This window comes from Arachis stenosperma, chromosome 3 (genome assembly GCF_014773155.1).
Source record: "Arachis stenosperma cultivar V10309 chromosome 3, arast.V10309.gnm1.PFL2, whole genome shotgun sequence".
Classification (NCBI taxonomy): Eukaryota; Viridiplantae; Streptophyta; class Magnoliopsida; order Fabales; family Fabaceae; genus Arachis; species Arachis stenosperma.
The window spans coordinates 57,645,472-57,668,715 of NC_080379.1; the positions used below are offsets into that span (position 1 = coordinate 57,645,472).

The window sequence follows — 23,244 nt, forward strand, 5'->3', positions numbered from 1 at the left end:
TCTATGTTTGTGTCTTATGATCTTTAGTGTCTTAGTGTCTATGCCTTAAAGTTATGAATGTCCTATGAATCCATCACCTTTCTTAAATAAAAAAAGTTCTTAATTGAAAAAGAGAAGAATTGCATGAATTTCAGATTTTATAACAGATTAATTATTTTGATGTGGTGGCAATACTTTTGTTTTCTGAATGTATGCTTGAACAGTGCATATGTCTTTTGAATTTGTGGTTCATGAATGTTAAAATTGTTGGCTCTTGAAAGAATGATGAAAAAGGAGACATGTTACTGAGGATCTGAAAAATCATAAAAAAATGATTCTTGAAGCAAGAAAAAGCAGTGAATACAAAAAACAAAGAGAAAAAAAGCAGTGAATACATGTACGCTTTTTTGCATTGTTTTTAGTATGTTTTTAGTATATTTTAGTTAGTTTTTAGTATATTTTTATTAGTTTTTAGTTAAAATTCACTTTTTGGGACTTTACTATGAGTTTGTGTGTTTTTCTGTGATTTCAGGTATTTTCTGGCTGAAATTGAGGGACTTGAGCAAAAATCTGATTCAGAGACTAAAAGGACTGCAGATGCTGTTGGATTATGACCTCCCTGCACTCGAAGTGGATTTTCTGGAGCTACAGAAGCCCAATTGGCGCGATCTCAACGGCGTTAGAAAGTAGACATTCTGGGCTTTCCAGCAATATATGATAGTCCATACTTTGCCCAAGATTTGATGGCCCAAACCGGCGTTCAAAGTCACCTTCAGAATTCCCAGCGTTAAACGCCGGAACTGGCACCAAAGTGGGAGTTAAACGCCCAAACTGGCACAAAAGCTGGCGTTTAACTCCAAGAAAGAGTCTCTACATGAAAATGCTTCAATGCTCAGCCCAAGCACACACCAAGTGGGCCCGGAAGAGGATTTTTATGTCATTTACTCATCTTTGTAATTTTTAAGCTACTAGTTCCCTATAAATAGGACCTTTTACTATTGTATTTGACATCTGGAGATCTTTGAGTCTTTTGATCACTGGGAGGCTGGCCTCACGGCCATGCCTAGACCTTGTTCTTATGTATTTTCAACGGTGGAGTTTCTACACACCATAGATTAAGGTGTGGAGCTCTGCTGTACCTCGAGTATTAATGCAATTACTATTGTTCTTCTATTCAATTCAGCTTGTTCTTATTCCAAGATATTCATTCGCACTCAAGAACTTGATGAATGTGATGATTATGTGACGCTCATCATCATTCTCACTCATGAACAAGTGACTGACAACCACTTCTATTCTACAAGCAAACAAGGCTCTAATGTTTATCTCTTGGGTTCTTTAACCGGAATCTTCGTGGTATAAGCTAGAATTGATGGCGGCATTCAAGAGAATCCGGAAGGTCTAAACCTTGTCTATGGTATTCTGAGTAGGATTCAATGATTGAATGACTGTGACGAGCTTCAAACTCGTGATTGTGGGGCGTTAGTGACAGACGCAAAAGAATCACTGGATTCTATTCCGACATGATCGAGAACCGACAGCTGGATAGCCGTGCCGTGACAAGGTGCGTTGAACATTTCCACTGAGAGGACGGGACTGTAGCCATTGACAACGGTGATGCCCAACATACAGCTTGCCATGGAAAGGAGTAAGAAGGATTGGATGAAGACAGTAGGAAAGCAGAGAGACGGAAGGGACAAAGCATCTCCATTCGCTTATCTGAAGTTCTTACCAATGAATTGCATAAGTATCTCTATCTTTATCTTTATGTTTTATTCATATATCATCCATAACCATTTGAGTCTGCCTGACTAAGATTTACAAGGTGACCATTGCTTACTTCATACCAACAATCTCCGTGGGATCGACCCTTACTCGCGTAAGGTTTATTACTTGGACGACCCAGTGCACTTGCTGGTTAGTTGTGCGAAGTTGTGTTTATGCCATGGTATTGAACACCAAGTTTTTGGATTCATTACCGGGGATTAATTGAGTTGTGAAAAGTAGTGATCACAATTTCGTGCACCATTGACACTCTAACGTTGAGTCAAATATTGCTCAAAACATCCAAAATCAATTTTCTCTAAAGGATGTTTGACTGTCGAACGTGAACTCAAACGTGGGCATCAGAACCCTGCATTTCAAAGCACCTATCTTCTCAACAGCATGGGAGCGAATTGGATCAAATTCAACGAAGGAAAAAAGCCCAATTGAGATGACTTGAAGATCAATTGAAGAAAGTAGTATAAATAGCTTAGAGTTCAAGTTAGTAAGGGGGCTGATACACTGAGTACTAAAACTTTGCCAATTTTATCTTTCTCTGTATTTTGTTCTTTCTGCAATGTACTTTTCTATTCCGTGTTCCATTCTTAGAGCTATGAACAACTAAACCCCTTTCATTGGGTTGGGAGCTCTGTGTAATTCAACGAATTAATATTAGTTTTCATTCTTCTTCTTCTTTCTTTTCTCTTGATTTTGCTAGAAAGCTTTCAGTCTTCATCCAATTGGATAGTTATCTTGGAAAAGAAGCTATTCATAATTGGATCTTCTCTTAACCTTGGAAGAGGAATGAGGAGATCATGCTAGAAATGCTTTCTCACATTGGATTAGATTAGGGTTTGGATGGATATCGTGACATGTAATCCTACCAATACTTTGATCTATGAATATATGTGGTATAATCAGTGACCATACTTCATCTCTTCCCATGAGTACTTAAATCAAGGAATTGAGCAATTGTTCATTCTTAGAGAGATTAGATTGCCAAGGAATTGGGATCTAATCATTTAAGATTGTCAAGGAGATCAATGAATGTATTGATTGAGGAAGAGATAAAAATGAATTTGATCTGGAGAATTATAACATCTCCTGACCCCAATGAGCTTTCCCATCTCTGATCTACCCATTCTTTTACATTCCGTTCTTTAATTTGATGCTTAATCCCCATTCCCATTTAATTTCTTGCAATTTAAGTTACTGTTCTTACATTTTGTAATTTAATTTCTATTCATTTAATTTCTTGCAATTTAAGTTTCCTGCCAATTTACATTCTGTGATCCCAATTTCAAAGCCGATTCAGTTCAACTGGAATAATCTTCCAATTAACGTTGATCAACCAACCAATCCCTGTGGAATTCGACCTCACTCAATAGTGAGTTTTTACTTGATGATAATCCGGTTCACTTGTCGGTAGAAAATTGTTAAGAGACAATTTTTGCGATATCAAGTTTATGGCGCCATTGCCGGGGATTGATTTTGTATTGACAATTACTAAATTGGAGGATAACTAGATTGATAATTTTTCTTTTCTTTTGAATTTCAATTTCAACTGTTTAATTTAACTTTCTGCAATTGTAGTTATTTCTCTTTATTTTTCATTTTCGTACTTTCCAGCAAGCTAACCCACTAACATTTGATAAATTGCTCTAACCAAGCTAACTATACTCTGTTTCAGTGGACTCTGCACTTTCCTTTTCTTGTACTTGTTCATTGTATGACATGTAGAAGAAGGGAAACCTCAACCTCTTTTGATAGTGAACCAGAGAGGACCTTCCTTAGATTAAGGAGGGAATCAAGAGGAAAGAAGGCTATTGGTGTGAGGAAGAGCTGGAAGATTTGGATATATATGGAGGATGATATGGAAAACCATCATGAAAGAGAGGTAAACAATCATGCCAGAGAAGGTGCAGCTAACCCTGTTGGACAAGAGAGGAGAGTGTTGGGTTCCTACATTAATCCCAATCCTGGGAATTGTGGGAGCAGAATTCAAAAGCCAACCATCCATGCCAATAACTTCGAATTGAAACCTCAACTCATCACTCTCATCCAAAACAATTGTTCTTTCGGAGGAAGTGTGCAAGAAGTCCCTAATCAGCATCTCATTACATTTCTAAAGATCTGTGATATTGTGAAATCAAATGGAGTTCATCTTGATGCCTACAGATTGCTTCTATTCCCTTTCTCTCTAAGGGATAAAGCATCCAAGTGGCTAGAATTATTTCCCAAGGAAAGCCTCACAGCTTGGAGGGATGTAGTGAATAAATTCTTGGCAAGGTTCTATCTTCCACAAAGAGTCAATAGGCTGATAGCAGAGGTTCAAACATTCAGGCAGTAGGATGGTGAAACCTTGTATGAAGCATGGGAAAGATTCAAAGATTTGACAAGGAAATGCCCCCTGATATGTTTAATGAGTGGGTGCAACGGCACATCTTTTATAAAGGGCTTTCCTATGAATCAAAGAAAGCTGTTGACCACTCATCCAGAGGCTCCCTTAACAAGAAGAAGACTATTGAAGAAGCCATTGATGTCATAGAAACAGTGGCTGACAATGAGTATTTCTATGCCTCTGAGAGAAGCAACAACAGAGGAGTCATGGAGCTAAGCAACATGGATGTAATCCTGGCCCAAAACAAGATGATCACTGAGCAACTAGCTGATTTAACCAAGCAAATGGAGAATAATCAGGCTGTAGCTATTCACACTCAACCATCACCTCAATCAGAGTCAATTACAGAGGAAGGAGTTGATTGGGAACAAGCTAACTACATTGGAAATTCATCTAGATAAGAGCATAATCCATACTCCAAGACCTACAATCCAGGTTGGAAGAACCACCCAAACTGTGGGAGGGGAAACCATCCAAACCAGAACCAAAATCACAAACCCCACAACTCCAACCAATTCAATAATTCCACTTACTAACAGTCCAACTCAAGATCATATCAACCCTCACAAAATAATTATTCCCAGCCACAATACCAAACCCAAAACAACCAGCCTCAACATCACACTCCGAACCCACCTTTTGAGGATAGGATGTCCAAGATCGAAGCTATGCTTGTAGGCCTCTGCAAGGAATCTGAAGATATGAAAAACTTCAAGGAGGAAGTGAGAGCTAGTATGAAAAGTCAAGGAGAAACCATTAAGAAGCTTGAGTCCCAAGTGGGGTATCTATCTCAACAATTTCCAAAGTCCACTGATAGCTTCCCAAGTAATACTGAAAAAAACCCAAGAGGAGAGACCCAGAAAGTAAGGTAAGAAGAATGCAAGTCAATCAATCTAAGCAGTGAAAAAGTCCTGAAGGAAGAATGCTCCAGACACTCAGATCATGATGAACGAGAGTGAAGGAAGAATGTAAGGGAGATAGAAGAAATGGCTAGCCCTGAACAGAGGAAGGAACAAAAAGAGAAAGAAGTCCTCAAGCTTTTTGTGCCACAAGCACCATTTCTCCAGAGACTCAGGGAAGGTGAGAAGGAGAAAACATACACTAAATTCCTGGATACATTTAAATCTCTTCATGTTAACATTCCCTTCCCTGAGACACTACAACAAATGCCCACATGAATTAATGTATGAAGGAGATGCTTACCAAGAAGAGCACCCTGAAAGGAGGACAAACAGTGGTAATGATCAAGGAATGTAGTGCCATCATCCAGAAGGACTTGCCTACAAAGAAAAAAGATCCAGGGAGCTTTCACATCCCTTGTACCATAGCGGGTACCATGATTGATAAAGGATTCTATGATTTGGGAGCAAGCATCAATGTAATGTCTCTATCTCGAACGTGAACTCAAACGTGGACATCAGAACCCTACATTTTAAAGCACCTCTTTTCTCAACAGCATGGGAGCCAATTGGATCAACTTCAAAAAAGGCCAAATACCTAATTGAGATTTTTTAAAGATCAATTGAAGAAAGTAGTATAAATAGCTTAGAGTTCAAGTTAGTAAGGGTGCTGATACACTGAGTACTGAAACTCTGCCAATTTTATCTTTCTCTCAATTTTGTTCTTTCTGAAATGTACTTTTCTATTCCGTGTTCCATTCTTAGAGATATGAACAACTAAATCCCTTTCATTGGGTTAGGGAGCTCTGTGTAATTCAATGGATCAATATTAGTTTTCACTCTTCTTCTTCTTTCTTTTCTCTTGATTTTGCTAGAAAGCTTTCGGTCTTCATCCAATTGGATAGTTATCTTGGAAAAGAAGCTATTCATAATTGAATCTCCTCTGAACCTTGGAAGAGGAATGAAGAGATTGTGCTAGAAATTCTTTCTCACATTGGATTAGATTGGGGTTTGGATGGATATCGTGACATGTAATCCTACCAACACTTTGATCTATGAATATGTATGGTATAATCAGTGACCATACTTCATCTCTTACCATGAGCACTTAAATCAAGAAATTGGGCAATTGTTCATGCTTAGAGAGATTTGATTGCCAAGGAATTGGGATCTAATCATTTAAGATTTCCAAGGAGATCAATGAATGCATTGATTGAGGAAGAGATAAAAATGAATTTGATCCGGAGAATTATAACATCTCCTAACCCCAATGAGCTTTTCCATCTCTGATCTACTCATTCTTTTACATTCTATTCTTTAATTTGATGTTTAATCCCCATTCCCATTTAACTTCTTGCAATTTAAGTTACTGTTCTTACATTCTGCAATTTAATTTCTGTCCATTTAATTTCTTGCAATTTAAGTTTCCCGCCAATTTACATTCTGCGATCGCAATTTCAAATCCGATTGAGTTCAACTAGAACAATCTTCCAATTAACATTAATCAACCAACCAATCCCTGTGGGATTCAACCTTACTTAATAGTGAATTTTTACTTGACGATAATCAGATGCACTTGTTGGTAGAAAATTGTTAAGAGACAGTTTTCGCGTTATCAAGCGGCTATGGTGGGGGAATACGACGACTTTGTTGGAGGAGTTAAGGGACGCGACTGATGAGCCACTATTTTATGGTTTATTTTGTACTGATTTGAGTGGATTTTGTCAACTATTCTCACACTTATTCATATAAATTGCATGCTTTTAAGTTTCCTTCCTAATTTTGTGCTATAATTGAAAACATGCTTCTTTGGCCTTAAAATTGCTAATTTTTAATCTTCTCTTATTACCATTCGATGCTAAAATATGTTTTTTAAGTATTTTCAGAGTTTATAGGGCAAGAATGACATGGAGAATGAAGAGGAAGCATGCAAAAGTGAAAGAAACACAAGAATTTAGAGATTTGAAAAGCAAACAAACGACGCGTACGTGTGGCAAGTTCAATATCTAGCGACACGTACGCGTGACAAGGGTCACGTGCCTCAGTTACGAGAAAATGCTGGGGTCAATTTCTGGGCTGCTTTTGACCCAGTTTTTAGCCCGAAATTGAAGACAAGAGGCTGGAAAGTGGAGCTGATCATTAAAACAATTCCACTTTTCATTCATTCACACACTTTAGGTTTTAGATGTAGGCTTCTAGAGAGAGAGACTCTCTCCTCTCTCTAGATTTTTAGGGTTTTTAGCCTTATTTCTTCTTAGCTTCAGAATTTTATCTTGTTTTAATTTAGTTCTCCTCTACCTTTTATTGTTTTAGTGTCTTAGTTTATCTTCTCTTGTTGATTTCTTTATTTTCCCCAATTTAGTTTATGAAATCTTCTTGTTAGATTCAATTTTCTTTTAATGCAATTTGAGGTATTTCATGTTTATTGCTTCTTTCTTTAATTGTTGGTTATTGATTCTTGCATTTGGTAGTTTAGATTTAACAATTCGTGTGAATTTTCTATGTTTTTATTTGGTGCCTTCCAAGTATTTGATGAAATGCTTGGTTGGATTTTAAAATAGATTTTTGTGTTCTTGGCTTGAGTTGATGATTTGGAGACTCTTGAATTATCAAAGTCTCTTGTTGAATGGTAATTGAAGATTGCCGGTTAGCTTGAACTTCACTAAATCTAGTATTTTACTATGGTTTGACTAGGACTTGTGAATTCAAGTTGATTGTACGCATTTGACTTTCCTTCATTGGTTAGAGGTTAACTGAGTGAAGGCAATTTACATTTACCATCACAATTGATAGGATGATAATGAGGATAGAAATTCAAATTCTTACCTCTTGCTAGGACTTTTCTCAGTTATTAGTTTATTTTATTACCATTTTACTTTCTTGTTTCTTATTACAAAAACCCCAAAATATACCTCATAGCCAATAATAAACTATACTTCCCTGCAATTTCTTTGAAAGACGATTCGAGGTTTAAATACTTCGGTTAATTTTATTGGGTTTGCTTAAGTGACAAACAATCTAAACATTGATTGAGGTTTAATTGTCGGTTTAGAACTATACTTGCAATGTGATACTTTTGTGAAAATATTTACCGACATTTTTCCTTCGTCAAGTTTTAGGCGCCGTTGCCGGGGAATTGCATATGTGTGCCTTGTTATTGGTTATTATTAATATTGTGAATATGTTTGCCTTTTTGCTTCTTTGTTAGTTTTTGCTAGTTTTAGGACTTTGTTTACTCATTTCTTATTAGTTCTTGTTTTATTTTTTCTTTTCATTATGATTCTTACCACTTTGGCTATGGGTTTATTTCAAATTATGTTGTAGGAAATGAAGATTAAAATGAGAACATGCATCAAGGATGGAACAATCGAAGGTAGGAGGAGCCTCAAGCTTATGGACAACCTTCATGGCAACAACCTCCTCCAATGCATTATGAGCAAGGGCCATTCCAAGATGCATACCAATCCGATGGCTATGGTGGACCTCCCTGTGACTACCAACAACCACCACCATATGCCTATGAACCCCCTCCTCAATATAGTTTTCAACCTACCTCACAAGCCTCATTTTACAAAACACCAACCTATGATCTATACCCCTCATACAACCAATCACCCTTAACTCATCCTTGTGACCACTATGAAAGACAACCTATAGAATCACCCACATTCCAACACAATTACTCCCAAGAACCACCATTCTCACATATACCACCTCAATATACACCATCTCCATATCCTTCTCAGGATGAACCACCCTCTTATTATGAACCCTTCCTTTCAAATAATATACCCTTCTATCCACCCCAAGTCCCAATGGATGATTCTCTCACGTGAAACTTAAAAGAGGATACTAGAATTCGTGACTACCTTGACCGAAGTAGTAAACACTTTGGCCTCCCAATACTCATGCACTCAAAGCACTTCCATTGCCAATTGTGGAGAATCAATAGAAGAGTGTAGCATGAAAGAGAGATTAAAAACTCCGATGGAGAACAAGGAGCGGGATTTTGTATTGGAACAACTAGAGGAAACTATAATTGTTGAAGGCGAAGAAATGGTTGAAGACTTAGGAGATGCGGAACCTCCATGGAAATCTCAAATCATAGAACCTCCCTCTAAGAAGCTTGAAATTGATGTTGAGGAGGCTAGAGCGCTGACGTTAGGATTTTTGCTAGTAAAGAATTTTGTAAAAATATAGTCGCGTTGTGAGTATAGATTCTAAACCAACAGAAAATCCCTTCGTACAAACGTTTTGGTTACCACAAGTAACAAAACCCAATAAATTTATAAACCAAAGTATTCAAACCTCGGGTCGTCTTCTCAAGAAATTGCAGGGAGGTATGTTCTTATTATTGGTTATGCAAAGGTATATTTTGGGGTTTTAAAAAGGGTTGAACAAGTAATTTAGTTGACAAGAAAAATAAATAAATGACTATAAAATAAACTCTTGGCAAGATATGAGAAATTGGAAGTCCTATCCTAGTTATCCTTATCAGGTTTGATGAGAATTGGGTTTTAATCCCACTTAGTTAACCTTTACTAAAGCAAAGAAAAGTCAAGTGGACTAATTAGTTTGATCCTCAAGTCCTAGTCAATCCCTGTGGGAAGACTAGCTTTAGAGCGATCTAGATCAATTAGAATATACCAATTTCAACCACTGCTGAGTTTGACAACTCAAGAGTTACCAATTAATCAACTAAAGCCAAAAGGGAATAAAATCTACTTGAATGAAAATAATTTGGATAGAGCCCAAGCATCAATAACATAAATTAGAGAAAACAATCATAAGTCTGAAATACCTCAAATTGCATGGAGATGTCAATTCTAACATGGAAAAGATCATAAGCCAATTGGACAACATAAATCAAATACAAATAAAAGCTTTAGAATAAACAAAAATAGAAGAGAAACATAAATTATTGAATCTGGTATGAAGAAACAATCCTAATCCTAATAGAAATCCTAATCCTAAATCCTAAGAGAGAGGAGAGAACCTCTCTCTCTAAAAACTACATCTAAAACCTAAAATTGTGAGTAATGATTGAATAATTCCTTCTGCTCCACTCTCAGCCTCTAATCTGTATTTTCTGGGCCGAGAACTGGGTCAAAAACAGCCTAGAAATCACTCCCAGCGCTTTCTGATCCGTACAGGTCGCGGCAAGGTGACGCGGAGGCGTCATCCACGTGTTTGCGTGGAATGAGATTTGCAGATGCGATGCGTCCGTGTAGAGTGCGCGTTTGCGTCATCTATCTCTATGGCCACTATGGCAAAGTATATATCAAATCGAAGTCCCAGACGTTAGCTTTTCAACGCAACTGAAACCATCTCATTTGGACCTCTATAGCTCAAGTTATGACCATTTGAGTGCGAAGAGGTCAGGCTGGACAACTTAGCAATTTCTTCAACTTCTTGTATTCCTTCCACTTTTGCATGCTTTCTTTCCATCCTCTAAGCCATTCTTTCCCTGTAATCCCTGAAATCACTTAACACACATATCAAGGCATCGAATGATAATAAAAGAGGATTTAAATAAAAGAAAATAAAAGCCAAAGAAGCATGTTTTCAGTCATAGCACAAAATCAGGAAAGAGAATGTAAAACCATGCAAATCATATGAATAAGTGGGTAAAGAGTTGATAAAAACCACTCAATTGAGCACAAGATAAACCATAAAATAGTGGTTTATCAAGGACAACCTTCAACACATGACTTGAACAATGAGGAATGTACATAAGAAGTTGGTGAGCAAGGAATTGAAATGGAAGAAAGTACCGAGAGGAAGATGTTGAAATTGAAGAAGCATGTCAACAGGTGGAAGTTATCAAAGAAGGGCACAAGAGAGTAGAGCTTGCAAGATCATTAAAAACACCTCTCTCCAAGCCATTGCCATCCAACATAATATTTAAGTGGACAAAATTCTTATCCTTAAACTTTACTTTTCCTCTTGAGTATGGTTTGCTTGAGACGGATGGTCAACTTAAAGCTCTTTGTGGCTTTAAGAGCACAAGGGAGATGGTTAGTAGTAGGAGTTGTCATGCAAGGTTCAATTTGGTTGCATGCTTAACGTTGAAGTGCAAAGGTTGGTGTAGAGCTAGATTACTTGGATCTAGAAAGTTGTTTGGATATTTAATTGAGAATTCGGCTTGCTTACCACCTGTATGGGAATTTGATGATTAACTTGAAGACAGATATAGAAATAAGATTTGGGATCCAGGCGTACAAGAGGATCAACTTTGGGAGCTCAAAGCATGTGAAGAACTTCATCAAGCCTTGGTGAATTTAGTTGGAAATATTGGAGCTTATTGGAAGTCCAAGCATTGGTGGAAGTTTCAAGATGCGTTTAAGCACAAGCCACCATAACAAGGAGCTCACCAAATGTCCAACTTAAGGTCTTTAACTAAAAGTGCTAGGTGGGAGACACCCCACCATGGTAAATTATTCCTATTTTCCCTTTTGTTTATATTGGTAATAAGTTGAATTTTCATTTTTAGTTAGGTTTCTTTAGTTTAAGTTGTGGTTTCAATTGTTTAATAATATTTGGCATTACTTTGGTAGCCTGTTTATTTAAAAAAAATTGTGTGTTTCACGTGTACGGATGGCTGACGCGCACGCGTCATATGCGACGCTATAATGCTCTAATACAAAAACCAGAGATTTGCATTGGAACCATGCAGGTGGGGTGCTAGAGGCACAAACTGACCACGCGTGCACCTCGCTGACGCATACGCATCATTTGAATTTCTGACCTTCCACGCGTGGGCATGGCAGACGCACACGTGTCATATCTGAATGCTGCCATCCCCGGTACATAAACCAGAGAATTGTGATAGAACTATGTAGCTTTCTTACGTTTGGCACGAAACGTAGTCACTGATGACAAGTCATCTTATGCTAGTTTCACAAGCATTTTTCATTAGTTTCATTAGGTTTTATGCACTTTCTTACACAACAAGTAAGTGATTGGAGTGGAGTTTCATGATTATTTTGAATCAATCAAACATCATTTATTTTACACAAAATCATAGGTTTTATGCTAGAATTAATTGATTTCATGAATGATGCAAAGACTTTGTGATTTTGGTGAGACTTTGATTGGTTGTTTGGTTGCTTGTAGGTGAAGAAATGAAGAAAAGGGGGAAGCAATCAGGGAAGCGTTACGTTCAAATAGAGAACGCCACGCTTAGGAACACAAACAGCTTGCGTTCACTTTGGAAGTGAGTTCCACGTTCACTTTCTTAACTTTTTTGTGGATCTCAAGCTTTGGAGCAAAGGTTTCGTGCCATCTGTACGAGGCAGCATTCAAATAATGAATGTAGCGCTCAATAAGGGAGCGCTGGCCAAGGAAAAAATGTGCGCACCTAAGGAGAAAGGGTAGCGCTCAAGGAGTGAGCGTAGCACTCAATAAGGGAGCACCATGAGGAGAAGCGCTCAACCAAGGAAGCACACAAGGTGCATCACTCGACAAAGCAACTGAGCGCTCAATAAGTGAGCGCTAGTAGAAGGAGTTGAGCACGTGAGGGGGCATGCCTTGGTAAAGTGAACGTAGCGCTCACAAAGCGCACTGAGCACTCCACTGGGAGCTTCACAATGCACCCCATCCCAATTTCATTCAAGGCCAACCCAAAAGCCCATTCTAATTGCTCAATGACTGAAAATAGAAAGTGTATAAATAGGATTAAATTTGATTTGGATTGACACACAGACTTTTACTTTTAGCTCATTTTTAGTTTTCTCTTTTTAATTTTCCTTTAGAATTTTAGGAAATTGGGATCATATCTAAATTTTGTTTTCTGTGCTCATTTTACTTTTTTCTGCAACTTTAATTTTCTATTTTGGGTTTTGAACTTGGATTGAAGAACTCCACTAAAATTCTTCATCTGAGAATCATCTTTTACTTTTCCTTTTTATAGTTCTAAGAATTGGAAATTGGATCTGAACTTTCTTTCTGCTTTCATTTTATTTCTTTGGTAATTTCTTCTTTACCATTTGGTCAAGAGAGTAATTGGGATCTAGATTTTCTTTCTGTTATTATTACACTTTTGCAATTGTCAATTTCTCTTTTAGGATTTCACAATTGAGCTAAGCTTTCTTGCTGTTTTGATTCTTCTGCAATTTTTCAGAGAAGCAAGAGGGAAGAGAGTTGTTGGAGAAGAAGAATCAGAGAAGGAGAATCAAGAAATGGAGGGGAATGTCCCTAATCCACCAGATGAAGTGGCTAACAATGGCCAACCCCAAAGGAGAGTTCTAGCCTCCTACACCTTCCCAATGCGAGACACTGTGGGAGTAGCATACTCACTCCAAATGTTCATGCAAACAACTTTAAATTGAAGCATCAACTCATTACACTGGTGCAGAATAACTGTTCTTATGGAGGAGGTCCCTTGGAAGATCCAAACCAGCATCTAGCCATCTTTCTAAGGATATGTGACACAGTTAAGACAAATGGTATACACCCAGACATCTATAAGTTGCTACTGTTTCCATTTTCCTTGAGGGATAAGGCTACTCAATGGTTAGAAGCATTTCCCAAAGAAAGCATCAACAAATGGGAGGATTTAGTGAGCAAATTTTTGGCTAAGTTCTACCCACCTCAGAGGATCATAAGATTGAATACAGAGGTGCAAACCTTCACCCAAATGGATGGAGAATCACTTTATGTGGAATGGGAAAGATACAAAGCCTTGATTAGGAAGTGTCCACCAGAGATGTTTAATGAATGGGATAGACTTCAAAATTTCTATGAGGGATTGACTTTAAAAGCTCAATAGGCTTTGGATTATTTTGCTGGAGGATCAGTATAGCTAATGAAGACAGCTGAGAAAGCTCATAACCTCATAGACACTGTGGCAAATAACCAATACTTCTATACTCATCAAAGGCAACGCCAACCAGTTCAAAGGAAGTGTGTATTGGAGCTGGAAGGTGTGGATACCATCTTGGCACAAAACAAGGTGATGCACCAACAGATTCAACAACAAATGGAAATGATGGCCAAGAGGATTGATGGTCTTTAAATAGCTACAGTGAACACAACAAATCAACCATCATCTACATGGGAGCAAAATAAGGAAAACCAAGAAGAGCAGCAGCAAGAGCAAGTTAACTATATGCACAATCAAGATGCTGGTCAAAATGAATTCCATGGAGATACCTACAACACATCCTAGAGGAACCACCCCAACTTGAGTTGGGGAGACAACCAAAACCAACAATCTTGGTAGAGAAACTCCAACTAAAACAATTCACGTAACATAAACCATCAAAACCATCAAAACACTAACCAAAACCAATACAGAAAACCACAAAACAACCAACCCTCATCCAACTACTATCCACCCAACAACCCATCCACTAACCAAAATAACTTTCACCCACCATCCACATCCTACAATCAACCACAACCACCCCAAGAATCCCAAAGAATCTCCAACTTGGAGATAATTATGGAAAAGATGATGAAACATCAAGAGCTAACCAGTAAAAATTATGAAGCTTCACTAAGGAATCTGGAAAGGCAAATTGGGCAATTGTCCAAACAAACAGTGGCTGAAAGAGCACCCAATGCATTACCAAGTGACACCATTCCCAATCCTAAAGAAGAATGCAAAGCAATCCAATTAAGGAGTGGAAGAACCTTGAAAAATGACAAAGAAGCCAACAAGAGGCCAGCTGAGAATGATAAGGCCAGCAGCAAGGAAGAAGTGACACTTAAGGAGAAGGACCAAGAAAAGCTCAAGGAGACAGAGGAACATCCACAAGCTTCAAAGAAAGAAAAGTAAGTCATGGAGGAGCAATCATAAGAACAGAGGAAGATGGTGAAGCCGTGCACCCCTCTTCTGCCATATCCTGAAAGATTTCAGAAGGAGATCAAAGACCAACAGTTCCCCAAGTTCCTAGAAGTCTTTAAGAAGCTAGAAATTAACATTCCCCTTGCTGAAGCATTGGAGCAGATGCCCTTATATTCAAAATTCCTAAAAGAACTCATCAACAAGAAGAGGAGCTGGCATGAGAAGGAAACCATCCTCCTAACACAAGAATGTAGTGCAGTGATCCAAGAAGGCCTCCCACCAAAACTCAAAGACCCTGGGAGTTTCTTTTTGCCTTGTACCATTGGTAATATAATCATTGACAAGGCACTGTGTGATTTAGGATCTAGTATCAACCTGATGCCTTTATCTATGATGAGAAGGCTATTTATAGAGGAAGTGAAGCCTATGGTGCACAAAATTGTGATCATCAACAATGGCGCTAATAGACTTGGAGCTCTCAAACATGAATCACACTTTGTCACAACTTCGCACAACTAACCAGCAAGTGCACTGGGTCGTCCAAGTAATACCTTACGTGAGTAAGGGTCGATCCCACGGAGATTGTTGGTATGAAGCAAGCTATGGTCATCTTGTGAATCTCAGTCAGGCGGATTCAAATGGTTATAATAGTTTTCGAATATAATGATAAATAAAGCATAAAATAAAGATAGAGATACTTATGTAATTCATTGGTGGGAATTTCAGATAAGTGTATAGAGATGCTTTGTCCTTTCTGAATCTCTGCTTTCCTACTGCCTTCCTCCAATCATTTATACTCCTTTCTATGGCAAGTTGTATGTAGGGCATCACCGTTGTCAATGGCTACTTCCCATCCTCTCAGTGAAAATGGTCCAAATGCTCTGTCACAGCACGGCTAATCATCTGTCTGTTCTCGATCATGTCGGAATAGAATCCATTGATTCTTTTGCATCTGTCACTACGCCCAACAATCGCGAGTTTGAAGCTCGTCACAGTCATTCAATCCTTGAATCCTACTCGGAATACCACAGACAAGGTTTAGACTTTCTGGATTCTCAAGAAAGGCCACCAATAATTCTAGCTTATACCACGAAGACTCCAATATTTCGGAATGGAGGCTAAGAGACATGTGCTTGATCTAAGGTAGAACGGGAGTGGTTGTCAGGCACGCGTTTATAAGGACGAATTATGATGAGTGTCACAGATCATCACATCCATCAGAGTGAAGTGCAGCGAATATCTTAGAATAAGAATAAGCTTGAATTGAATAGAAGAACAATAGTAATTGCATTAATTTTCGAGGTACAGCAGAGCTCCACACCTTAATCTATGGTGTGTAGAAACTCCACCGTTGAAAATACATAAGTGATCAAGGTCTAGGCATGGCCGAATGGCCAGCCTCCCCAAAGGACATATGAATCCAAAAATAGGGAATAAGACCAGATGTCTAATACAATAGTAAAAAGTCCTATTTATACTTAACTAGTTACTTGGGTTTACAGAAATAAGTCTTAATGCAGAAATCCACTTCCCTTGCCCATTTTGGTGTGTGCTTGGGCTGAGCTTGAGCTTTACATGTGCAGAGGCTTCTTTTTGAGTTAAACGTCAAGTTGTAACGTGTTTTTGGCGTTTAACTCTGGTTTGTGACGTGTTTCTGGCGTTTTACTCCAGAATGCAGGATGGGACTGGCGTTGAACGCCAGTTTGTGTCGTCTAAGCTCGAAAAAAGTATAGACCATTATATATTGCTGGAAAGCCCTGGATGTCTAATTTCCAACGCAGTTGAGAGCGCGCCATTTGGAGTTCTGTAGCTCCAGAAAATCCATTTCGAGTGCAGGGAGGTCAGAATCCAATAACATCTGTAGTCCTTTTTCAGCCTGAATCAGATTTTTGCTCAGGTCCCTCAATTTCAGCCAGAAAATACCTGAAATCACAGAAAAAACACACAAACTCATAGTAAAGTCCAGAAATGTAAATTTTTCATAAAAACTAATAAAAACATCCCTAAAAGTAGCTAGATCCTACTAAAAACTACCTAAAAACAATGCCAAAAAGCGTATAAATTATCCGCCCATCACAACACCAAACTTAAATTTTTGCTTGTCCCCAAGCAACTGAAAATCAAATAGGATAAAAAGAAGAGAATATACTATAAATCTCAAAATATCAATGAAGCTTAGTTCTAATTAGATGAGCGGGACTTGTAGCTTTTTGCTTCTGAACAGTTTTGGCATATCACTTTATCCTTTGAAGTTTAGAATGATTGGCATCTATAGGAACTCAGAGTTCAGATAGTGTTATTGATTCTACTAGTTAAGTATGTTGATTCTTGAACACATCTACTTTTATGAGTCTTGACCGTGGCCCTAAGCACTTTGTTTTCCAGTATTACCACCAGATACATAAATGCCACAGACATATGACTGGGTGAACCTTTTCAGATTATGACTCAGCTTTGCTAAAGTCCCCAGTTAGAGGTGTCCAGAGCTCTTAAGCACACTCTTTTTTTTTGCTTTGGATCACGACTTTAACCACTCAGTCTCAAGCTTTTCACTTGGACCTGCATGCCACAAGCACATGGTTAGGGACAACTTGATTTAGCCGCTTAGGCCTGGATTTATTTTCTTGGGCCCTCCCATTGATGCTCAAAGCCTTGGATCCTTTTTACCCTTGCCTTTTGGTTTTAAGGGCTATTGGCTTTTTCTGCTTGCTTTTTCTTTTTTTTTTCTTTTTTTTTCGCCAAATTTTTTTTTCGCAAGCTTTGTTATTCACTGCTTTTTCTTGCTTCAAGAATCAATTTTATGATTTTTTAGATCATCAATAACATTTCTCTTTTTTATCATTCTTTCAAGAGCCAACAATTTTAACATTCATAAACAACAAGATCAAAAATATGCACTGTTCAAGCATTCATTCAGAAAACAAAAAGTATTGTCACCACATCAATATAATTAAACTAATTTCAAGGATGAATTCGAAACTCATGTACTTCTTGTTCTTTTGTATTAAAAACATGTTTCATTTAAGAAAGGTGAAGGATTCATGGAATTATTCATAGCCTTAAGACATAGTTACTAAATACTAATGATCATGTAATAAAGGCACAAACATAGACAAACATAAAGCATAAAGTCAAAAAAACAGAGAGATAAGAACAAGGAAGTTAAGGAATGAGTCCACCTTAGTGAGGGTGGCGCCTTCTTCTTGAAGGACCAATGGTGTTCTTGAGCTCCTCTATGTCTTTTCCTTGCCTCTGTTGCTTGATCCCTAGTGATTTTGGTGCTCCTATCCTTAGTTGCTCCCAATAATTATGTGGAGGAAAATATATCCCCTGAGGTATCTCAGGGATTTCTTGATGAGGGAATTCCTCATGCTCTTGTTGAGGTCCATGAGTGGGCTCTCTTGATGTGCAGTCAAATGCTCTACTACTAAGCTATGGACCCTTGAGATGAATCTCTCCATCTCCCATGACTCAGAGGTGAAAGCAATTGCCTTTTCTTTCCTCTTTCTTGAGGTTTCTCTTGCCTTAGGTGCCATAAATAGTTATTGAAAAACAAAAAAGCTATGCTTTTACCACACCAAACATAGAATGTTGCTCGCCCTCGAGTAAAAGAAGAAAGAATAGAAGAAGAAGAAGAAGATATGGAGGAGAGGGAGAGAGGTGTGGGTTTCGGCCAAGGGGGAGAAGAGATGGTAGTGTTGTGTGAAAATGAAAAAGGATGGAGGGATTTATATAGTGGAGGGATAGGGGTATTGGTTCGGTCATTTAGGGTAGGTTTGGGTGGGAAAGAGATTTTGAATTTAAATGTAGGTGGGGTTTATTGAGGTGTCAAGGATTTCTCATCCCTGCACCTTTTAGGCGTGTAAAATGCCCTTTGTATGCAATCCTGGTGTTTAACGCCAGACTGCAGCATGTTTCTGGCGTTAAACGCCACCTCCATGCTTGTTTTGGGCGTTCAACGCCAATCTGCAGCATGTTTCTGGCGTTGAATGCCACTTCCATGCTTGTTTCTGGCGTTTAACACCAGCTCTACTCAGGGTGTAATCCTGGCGTTTAAACGCCAGACTGCTACTTGTTTTTGGCGTTCAATGCCAGCTTCATGCTCGTTCTGGCGTTAAACGCCAGCCAGATGCTCTTTACTGGCATTTAAATGCTAGTAAGCTCTTCCTCCAGGGTGTGCTGTTTCTTCTGCTATTTTTTATTCTATTTTTAATTTTTGCAATTGTTTTGTGACTCCACATGATCATAAACCTAATAAAACATAAAAGAACAATAGAAATATAGATAAATAAAAATTGGGTTGCCTACCAATAAGCGCTTCTTTAATGTCAATAGCTTGACAGTGAGCTCTCATGGAGCTTCACAGCCAACACCAAACCTAAAGTTTGAATGTGGGGGTTCAACACCAAACTTAGAGTTTGGTTGTGGCTTCCCAACACCAAACTTAGAGTTTGATTGTGCAGGCTTTGTTTGACTCTGTATTGAGATAAGCTTTTCATGCTTCCTCTCCATGTTTACAGAAGGATAACCTTGAGCTTTAAACACAAGGTAGTCCCCATTCAATTGAAGGACTAGTTCACCTCTGTCAACATCAATCACAGCTTTTGCTATGGCTAGGAAGGGTCTTCCAAGAATGATGGATTCATTCTCGTCCTTCCCAGTGTCTAAGATTATGAAATCAGTCGGGATGTAAAGGTCTTTAACCTTTACCAACACGTCCTCTACCAATCCATAAGCTTGTTTTATTGACTTGTCTACCATTTCTAATGAGATTCTTGTAGCTTGTACCTCAAAGATCCCCAGCTTCTCCATTACAGAGAGTGGCATAAGATTTATACCTGATCCCAGGTCACATAGAGCCTTCTCAAAGGTCATGGTGCCTATGGTACAGGATATTAAGAATTTACCAGGATCTTGTTTCTTTTGAGGTAGAGTTTGCTGAACCCATGTATCTAGTTCACTAATGAGCAAGGGAGGTTCACCTTCCCAAGTCTCATTACCAAATAACTTGGCATTCAACTTCATGATGGCTCCTAGATATTGAGCAACTTGCTCTTTAGTTACATCTTCATCCTCTTCAGAGGAAGAATAGTTCTCAGAGCTCATGAATGGTAAAAGGAGGTTCAATAGAATCTCTATGGTCTCTAGGTGAGCCTCAGATTCCTTAGGTTTCTCAGTTTGGAACTCCTTTTTGTTTGGAGGACGTCCCATGAGGTCTTCCTCATTGGGATTCACGTCTTCCCCTTCCTCTTTGGATTCGGCCATTTTGTTAATATCAATGGCATTGCACTCTCTTTTTGGATTCTCTTCTGTATTGCTTGGGAGAGTACTAGGAGGGGTTTCAGTGATTTTCTTACTCAGCTGACCCACTTGTGGCTCCAAATTTCTAATGGAGGACCTTGTTTCACTCATGAAACTTAAAGTGGCCTTAGATAGATCAGAGACTATGTTTGTTAAGCTAGAGGGGCTCTGCTTAGAATTCTCTGTCTGTTGCTGAGAAGATGATGGAAAAGGCTTGCTATTGCTAAACCTGTTTCTTCCACCATTATTAAAGCCTTGTTGAGGCTTTTGTTGATCCTTCCAAGAGAAATTTGGATGATTTCTCCATGAGGAATTATAGGTATTCCCATAGGGTTCACCCATGTAATTCACCTCTGCCATTTCAGGGTTCTCAAGATCATAAGCTTCTTCTTCAGAAGATGCCTCTTTAATACTGTTGGATGCATTTTGCCATCCATTCAGACTCTGAGAAATCATGTTGACTTGCTGAGTCAACATTTTGTTCTGAGCCAATATGGCATTCAGAGTATCAATTTCAAGAACTCCCTTCCTCTGAGGCGTCCCATTATTCACAGGATTCCTTTCAGAAGTGTACGTGAACTGGTTATTTGCAACCATGTCAATGAGTTCTTGAGCTTCTGCAGGCGTTTTCTTTAGGTGAATGGATCCACCTGTAGAATGGTCCAGTGACATCTTAGAAAGCTCAGATAGACCATCATAGAATATATCTAAAATGGTCCACTCTGAAAGCATGCCAGAAGGACACTTTTTGGTCAACTGCTTGTATCTTTCCCATGCTTCATAGAGGGATTCACCATCTTTTTGCTTGAAGGTCTGAACATCCACTCTAAGCTTGCTTAGCTTTTGAGGAGGAAAGAGCTTGGCCAAAAAGGCCGTGACCAGCTTATCCTAAGAGTCTAGGCAATCTTTAGGTTGTGAGTCCAACCATGTTCTAGCCCTGTCTCTTACAGCAAAAGGGAAAAGCATGAGCCTGTAGACTTCATGATCTACTCCATTAGTCTTAACAGTATCACAGATCTGCAAGACTTCAGTTAAAAACTGATAGGGATCTTCTGATGGAAGTCTATGGAACATGCAGTTCTGTTGCATTAGAGTAAATAGTTGAGGCTTCAGCTCAAAATTGTTTGCTCCAATGGCAGGGATTGAGATGCTTCTTCCATAAAAATTGGAAGTAGGTGTAGTATAATCACCAAGCATCCTCCTTGCATTATTGTTGTTGTTATTATTTTCAGTTGCCATCTCCTCTTCTTTTTCGAAAATTTCTGTCAAGTCCTCTTCAGATGGTTGTGATTTAGCTTCCCTTAGCTTCCTCCTTAGAGTCCTTTCAGGTTCAGGATCTGCTTCAACAAGAATGTTCTTGTCCTTGCTCCTACTCATATAAAAAAGAAGAGAACAGAAAAGGAAGAGGAATCCTCTATGTCAGAGTATAGAGATTCCTTTATGTGAGTAGAAGAAGAAAAGAATAGAAGAAGGATGAGAAAAATTCGAACACAAAGAAGAAGAGAGGGTTCAAATTTTGAGATGAGGAGAAGTGTTAGTAAATGAATAAATAAATAGAAAGAGATGAGAGAGAAGAGTGTTCGAAAATTGTTTTTGAAAAATAAGTTAGTGATTTTCGAAAATTAAGAGAAGAAATAAAATTAAAATTAAAATTTAAAACAATTTGTTAAATAAAAGAATTTTGAAAAAGAGGGAGGTAATTTTCGAAAATTAGAGAGAGGAAAGTAGTTAGGTGATTTTGAAAAAGATAAGAAATCAAACAAAAAGTCAATTAGTTAGTTGAAAAAGATTTGAAAATCAATTTTGAAAAGATAGGAAGTTAGAAAAGATTTTGAAATCAATTTTAAAAAAAGATATGATTTGAAAAAGATATGATTGAGATTTGTTTTGAAAAAGATTTGATTTTTAAAATTGAAATTGATTACTTGACTAACAAGGAACTAAAAGATATGATTCTAGAATTTAAAGATTGAACCTTTCTTAACAAGAAAGTAACAAACTTCAAATTTTTGAATCAATCACATTAATTATTAGTAAAGTTTTTGAAATTTTGAAATAAAGATAAGAAAAAGATTTTGAAAATCAAATAAGAAAAATTTTGAAAAATAATAAGAAAAATGAAAAAAAAATTGATTTTTGAAAAAGATTTTGAAAAGATAGGATTTTTAAAAATGAAATCTTGACTTGACTAACAAGAAACAACTAATTTTAAAAATTTTTGACTAAGTCAACCCAAAGATTTTGAAATTTATGAGAGAAATAAGGAAAAGATATTTTTTATTTTTGAATTTTTAAAGATGAGAGAGAAAAACACAAAAATGACTCACAACATGAAAAATTAAGATCAAAACAAAGAAAACATGCAAGAACACTATGAATGTCAAGATGAACACCAAGAACACTTTGAAGATCAAGATGAACATCAAGACTTATTTTTGAAGAATTTTCAAGAAAAGAAAAACATGCAAGATATCAAACTTAGAAATTTTCAATGTTTAGACACTATGAATGCAAGAATGCATATGAAAAACAACAAAAGACACAAAACAAGAAAATATGAAGATCAAACATGAAAACTTACCAAGAACAACTTGAAGATCATGAAGAATGCAATGCTTGAATTTTTCGAAAAAAATGCATAAATTTTAAAAACATGCAATTGACACCAAACTTAAAAATTGACTCAAGACTCAAATAAGAAACACAAAATATTTTTGGTTTTTATGATTTTATAATTTTTTTGGATTTTTCGAAAATTATTTTTTTGAAAAACGAAAACAAAGAAAAATCTTTTGAAAGATTTTTGAAAACTTTTTGAAAAGAAAATTACCTAATCTGAGCAACAAGATTCACCGTCAGTTGTCCAAACTCGAACAATCCCCGGCAACGGCGCCAAAAAATTGGTGCACGAAATTGTGATCATCAACAATGGCGCCAATAGACTTGGAGCTCTCAAACGTGAATCACACTTTGTCACAACTTTGCACAACTAACCAGCAAGTGCACTAGGTCGTCCAAGTAATACCTTACGTGAGTAAGGGTCGATCCCACGGAGATTGTTGGTATGAAGCAAGCTATGGTCATCTTGTAAATCTCAGTCAGGTGGATTC

At 37.7% G+C, this 23,244-nt stretch overlaps 2 non-coding genes across 2 annotated transcripts; one reads left to right on the forward strand and one right to left on the reverse strand.

Annotated features, from left to right (window-relative positions):
• Positions 1-4,057: 4,057 nt before the first annotated feature.
• LOC130971412 (small nucleolar RNA R71) lies at positions 4,058-4,164 on the reverse strand. The gene has a single exon (XR_009082633.1). It is a non-coding gene; the product is annotated as a small nucleolar RNA R71 (small nucleolar RNA).
• A 16,700-nt stretch (positions 4,165-20,864) lies between these two features.
• Positions 20,865-20,968, forward strand: LOC130971344 (small nucleolar RNA R71). The gene has a single exon (XR_009082567.1). It is a non-coding gene; the product is annotated as a small nucleolar RNA R71 (small nucleolar RNA).
• The last annotated feature ends 2,276 nt before the right edge of the window (positions 20,969-23,244 follow it).